We start from the raw sequence: 6,013 nt of genomic DNA on the forward strand, positions 1-6,013 counted from the left end.
TTCTACTGTTTCCTCCTGGCTACACTGATCTTTTCCCCATCAAACTTGAAAAAAAGAAACATCTTCTCAGACATAGCTCTATGGTAAATCTTGGTGAATATTTGTTGAGTGGACTAATGGAATTTTTCACTAGCAGTGATTAAAAATACTGAGTTTTTCTAAAAGTGTTCAGCTTTGAAAGCACTGAAGAACACTGCAAGCTGTAAGTTTAGCAATATGAGCCTCATTTTAAAAAAAGGAAAATTGAAAAACAAATTTTGGTAAATAAGTTGCCAAAGAGTCATAGAAAATTGGTGGCAAATTTTCATGTCTGAGCTGTGAATGTAGTGTTTGTTCCATAGAATAAAGCCCCTCTAGCTCTTCCTTGCCCAGAAAAAAAAATCAGCCTGGCCTCTAGATTTTCAACAGCACTCTGGGAGGAAAAGAAATAAAAGCGAGAATAAAAAATCACTTTTTTTTTTTTTTAATCTGCCTCTAGCTCCTTATTCCTTCTATCAATATTCTAACAAAGACACCAAGAGTTCCAACTTTAAAAAGGAATTGCAATAAACAAAATCTCCCCTAATGTCAGCTCAGCGTTCCTCATAGCAAGTCATGTGGGCAGGAAGATTGGTGGTTCTGATATCTGGATGTTTGTAAGGTCTTTAATCAAGACATTCTTCCAACTCATAATTCAACACCACAGAGTGAAATACAGAAGGTAATTGAAGCTGATTGATAAAATATGGATTTCCTCTCCTTGGAAAAAAGTTAAGAGTACTTAAGGGGGAGAAACCCCAGAGCATTCGCAGTTCAAATGAAAAATATGCTGACATATTTCTTCCAGGAAAAAAATAAATAAAGATAAAAGCTACAGGAAAGAGTAGGTGACAATAATTAGTTTGTTGTTTTAAATTAGGAGGTCTCCTGGGCCAGATGTTAGCAGTCAGGGAGTGATGCCCCCTCCTGAGACCTATAATGAAACCGAGATAGCCAGGGGCCTTGGGGGAAAACAGGCTCTCTGCTTGGAGATGTCATTTCATTACAATGCACTCGCCTTTGGCTAAAGCATCCTGAGACAGGGGAAGGAAGGGAGGAGGGGGAGCATGCAGGGGATGATGGAGGGATGCAGGCAGAGTTTGTTCTCCAGAAGGCAGGTGCCATTGGTGAGAGGGAGAGCAGGTGCCACCAGAGCAGCATGGCTGGGACACAGCTCATGGCTGTGACACTGAGCCCATGGCTGGGACACTGAGCCCATGGCTGAGACACTGAGCCCATGGCTGGGACACTGAGCTCATGGCTGGGACACTGAGGCCATGGCTGGGACACTGAGCCCATGGACAGGGACACCGAGCCCATGGCTGGGACACTGAGCCCATGGCTGTAACACCAAGCTCATGGCTGAGACACTGAGGCCATGGCTGGGACACTGAGCTCATGGCTGGGACACTGAGGCCATGGCTGGGACACTGAGCCCATGGACAGGGACACTGAGCTCATGGCTGGGACACTGAGGCCATGGCTGGGACACTGAGCTCATGGCTGGGACACTAAGCTCATGGCTGGGACACTGAGCCCATGGCTGGGACACTGAGCCCATGGACAGGGACACTGAGCTCATGGCTGGGACACTGAGGCCATGGCTGGGACACTGAGCTCATGGCTGGGACACTAAGCTCATGGCTGGGACACTGAGCCCATGGCTGGGACACTGAGCCCATGGACAGGGACACTGAGGCCATGGCTGAGACACTGAGCTCATGGCTGAGACACTGAGCCCATGGACAGGGACACTGAGCGCATGGACAGGGACACTGAGCCCATGGCTGGGACACTGAGCCCATGGCTGGGACACTGAGCCCCTGACCGGGTCTCTGAGCCCATGGCCGTGCAGCCGGACACAGAGCATCACACTTATCCTGGTTGTCCCCGCCTCTCCGCAGAGTCCAAGGCTCCGCATTCCTGAGCATCCCTGGGAATGGGATGGAGCATCCCCGGGTATGGGATGGAGCATCCCCGGGAATGGGATGGAGCATCCCCGGGTATGGGATGGAGCATCCCTCTGAATGGGATGGAGCATCCCCGGGTATGGGATGGAGCATCCCTCTGAATGGGATGGAGCATCCCTGGGAATGGGATGGAGCATCCCCGGGTATGGGATGGAGCATCCCTGGAAATGGGATGGAGCATCCCCGGGTATGCGATGGAGCATCCCCGGGTATGCGATGGAGCATCCCGCTGCCTGTGCAGCGCCCAGCCCTGGGCACGGAGTTCCGGATGCTGGGATGCCGGGCAGGGCTCCCCGGGCACCTTCCCTGGATCACCCCGGCACCTCCGTGTGCTGCGAGCGGCGCGGGCTCAGCCGGGACAGGGACGGCCCCGCAGCAGCACTGCCCCAGCACTTCGGGAGGCTCCGCAGTCCCGCTCCGGATCTGCAGCACTGCTGCGGGTGGCTGGGAGCAAGCAGCGCTGCCACCCGCCCCAAGCTGCCTCGGCACCCGGAGCCCGGGCACGGGATGGCCCCACAGAGCCCCGGCCGCCGCAGCCGAGCCGAGCCCTCCTCTGTGCCACCAGCGCTCACACTCCGCTTTCAGCCCCTCTGCGCCCAGTTCCGTGCTAGAACAAGGACAAATATTAGCCTGATTTCACACGAGGGATAGAGAATGCATTTCCCAGCATTTGCATGGAGTTGTGTTAGTTTATTACAATATTTCTATGCTTCGGGAGCGGCAAATGCTAAGAAAGATGATGGAGATAGAAAAATATATAAGTTTTGCCATTGAAAATTATTTTCCAAGACTTAAGTGTTTCAGAGCCAATTAACTTTGAAAAGAGCATTTGCATTTACTTTGTCTCAGTGGGGTGAAAGACTGAGTTGTTTTTGATTTATTCTTGTTTATGGAATGATTGAAAAATAAATCTTTTTAAAAGTGACTCATTTAAGGTGCCCACATGATGCACATTTTAGTATCTGCTCTAAAAGGTGTGCCAGCAGCATTCTGCATTTTAACAGCTTCTAACTGGTTTAATAAAGTGCAGTTTGCATTTGTGACTTCCCAGCATGAGCACTGTATTGTTTAAGATGATGCAGCTGCTGACTTTTAATCAAATGACAATTTTAGAGACATAAAGACATACCTCCATCTCATTCCCTGGCAGGGATTACAGAAGGAATGTTACAGCAGCCTATGGCACTTGTAATCTCTCAATTGGCTTCTGGGGGTGTTATGAGAAATTTCATAAACCCACCTGCTGCCCAAAAGTTACAGGATTTTTCCATTAATTATATAAGATTATTTCAGGTTTACCTAATGGCTCTCTGGGACTCTGTCCTGGCTGCACTGGGAGTGGAAGATGCCTGGGACTTTGCAGGCTTAACCCCTGGGTCTGCAGATTTCAAATAACCAGAAGTTAATTCACTATTGCTATTCCAGCTTAGCTGAAGGAATACTTTAAATGGAGGAGTCAGAGTGAGCCATCCACACATATCCCATGGAGTCAAACCTCCCAGCTGGTTGTTCATTGGGAGTATTTTATAGTGTTTGTAACTGCTTTAATCTCTCAAACATGCAGCTAATTGGATAAACTAGGGGTGAGCCTATGGGCATTTTTGGGTTTAATTCAAATTGCAGTTTGCTTAGAGAATTCTTTTTCAGCCAGTGCTACAGTCACAGTAATGTTTTAGGAAGCGCTCTCATGATTGAGAAGTCTGTATTTCATTCTAAAAAATTGACTTTGACACTCCTAGGACCACTTGAAAATCCAGACCGTTTTGAAAGCATTTATATATATAAATAGGAATTGTATGTGGAAAATAAATGCCATGGAATCCCTTTCAGCTGAAAGTTGTCAAGCAGGATGCAGTCCATTAGAAGAGATTGAAAAGCCCAGTGACAAGCAGGACTGGGTATTTTAAGCCTCAGCACATATTTTTTGGCACAATGTGTCACAAAGGTTTAGCAGGAGATGCAGGCTCAGAGCTGACTCTGTGCTGTGTTATCCTCCTCACATGGCAGGAGAGCCCCCTGATCCACTGCCAGCACTGAGCAAAGCTTTGCTGAAGGCACTGATGCTTTCACTCTTTTTTTGACTGTTTAATTTACTTGAGGGGATGAGGATTTCTTCAGACATTCCCCACTTTTGGTGGCAGTGCAGGGAGTGTGAGGAGGCTTTGATCTGCTCAGACACTGTGATAAGATGGGTGCACTCCCTCGGATAAATGGACTGCCTTGCTTTCGCCTTTCTCAACAGGAAATGTGTTCATTGCCCTGAAGAATGTGGGAAAACATGCAGCTAATAGGAGCCCTGTGAAAATTCCCTTGTGCAGCTCTGGGACTGGCCTGCCTGGATTTTCTGTTGCTTACTTTATAAATACATGAAAGGTGATTGCTACTTTTACACTTCTTGTACAGGAATGTCTCAGCTCAGTCATTACCTAACTGCTCCCTCCTCTTTTTAAAAAAATCCTTTCCTTTCTTTCCCCCCACTCCTTTTCTTTCCCCCATTTCTCAGTGTTTAAATCCAGATTAAATCCTCTCCCCTTATTCTGCTGCAGTTTGACTTCATGCCCACCCCACATCCATCTCTTGCAGCACTCAGGCTGCAGGCTGGGGGCAGCTTCTTTCTCATTTTGACTTTTGTTTTCTTCCTTTTGTTTGCCCATTCTCATGATGTGTCAGAGCAGAAGACAGTTTGGATGTTCTATTTTACAGTTAGAAGCAAAAGCCCACCATAAATTGCATGTTTATTATTGTTGTTATACTCTTCTGGATTTTGTGAACATCCTGAAAATTTTTGATGAAACAGAAACATTTATAATCTTCTCAAGAGTTTTTGATATTTTAGCTGATCTTCTTCCATTGTCTGTTTCTATTGACTGAACTGCAGTTGTTCTCAGCTTTTGCTTTTTTTTCCCTCTTTTTGGTGTATTTCAAAATAGACTTGGGCTGAAATCTCCCACCCCACTCACACAGACAGCAGAGGTCTCTGCAAATTCTTGAATGGCTTTCACATGTGTCCTGCCTACTCAGGCCTGATCCTGTATTTTTATACACACTGTATTAAAGGGAAGAACAATGTTTATGTTTGAAGGAGCAGGATTATCTTCTCCCAGAATGTCCAGTTATCAAGGGACACTGAATTATGGCCGTTTATACACTGCTTTAGCTGCAGTGCTGTAGATAAGCTACTTCAACGAGATGTTTTCCTCTATGCAGCTGAAAATGATGGTTGGAGGTCTTTGAAAAGAGCCTGGGTTCCTTATTCTCATTTTCCTTTAGTGGGAGTGAGGTCCTTAGACCTCTGGAAGAGCTGTTGCTTTCCTTGCTGTTTCACACTCTCATTTTCAGCAGGAGTGTGCTGATAACCCATCTCAGCATTGTTATGCCATTTCTCATGATGAATTCTCTGTGCTTCTGCTTGTACTGGAAGTGATGGAAGATTTATGGGATGAAGGAGAGGTACTGTGGGTATGAAGGCAGGAATAAAATCAGACAGAGAGAGAGCAGCCACCTCAGTGGGTGTGTTGGACCTCACTAGAAGTGGACAGTGCCACCAGAGCCCCCCAGCAGGGAGATCTCCTCCAGCCTCAGCCTAAACCCTGCTGTTTGTGGGGTTGTCTCCTAGTTCCCCCCACTTTTCTCCCCTTTCCTCACAAGTTCTTGGTTCAGGGGAGCCTCTGTCTGGATGATCCTTTATTCCTCAGTTTGGTGTCTCTGGGAAAGTTTGTGCTCAGTTCTGCCCATACCCAGGCCAGGCAGAAATAATGCTGGTGCCTCAGGGTCTGGCAGAAATCCCAGTGGCCTGTAAAAACGAGCCTTCAGATGGTGGCACCTTGATTCATTTGTACTTTCTGGAAGTTTTGGAATTTTGTGCAAATGCCTAGGAGCCATCATGTCCTTTACAGATGTGGACCTGGAATGATGGAGCTGCAGCCTGTTCCAGGTAGAGGGAAGGGACCTCAGCATCCACTGTAAAGGTGCCTGGAGGAAAGATGGAGAGAGGGTATTTACAGGAGCCTGGAGTGCCAGGACAA

The sequence above is a fragment of the Oenanthe melanoleuca genome, chromosome 11 (assembly GCF_029582105.1).
Source record: "Oenanthe melanoleuca isolate GR-GAL-2019-014 chromosome 11, OMel1.0, whole genome shotgun sequence".
NCBI lineage: Eukaryota > Metazoa > Chordata > Aves > Passeriformes > Muscicapidae > Oenanthe > Oenanthe melanoleuca.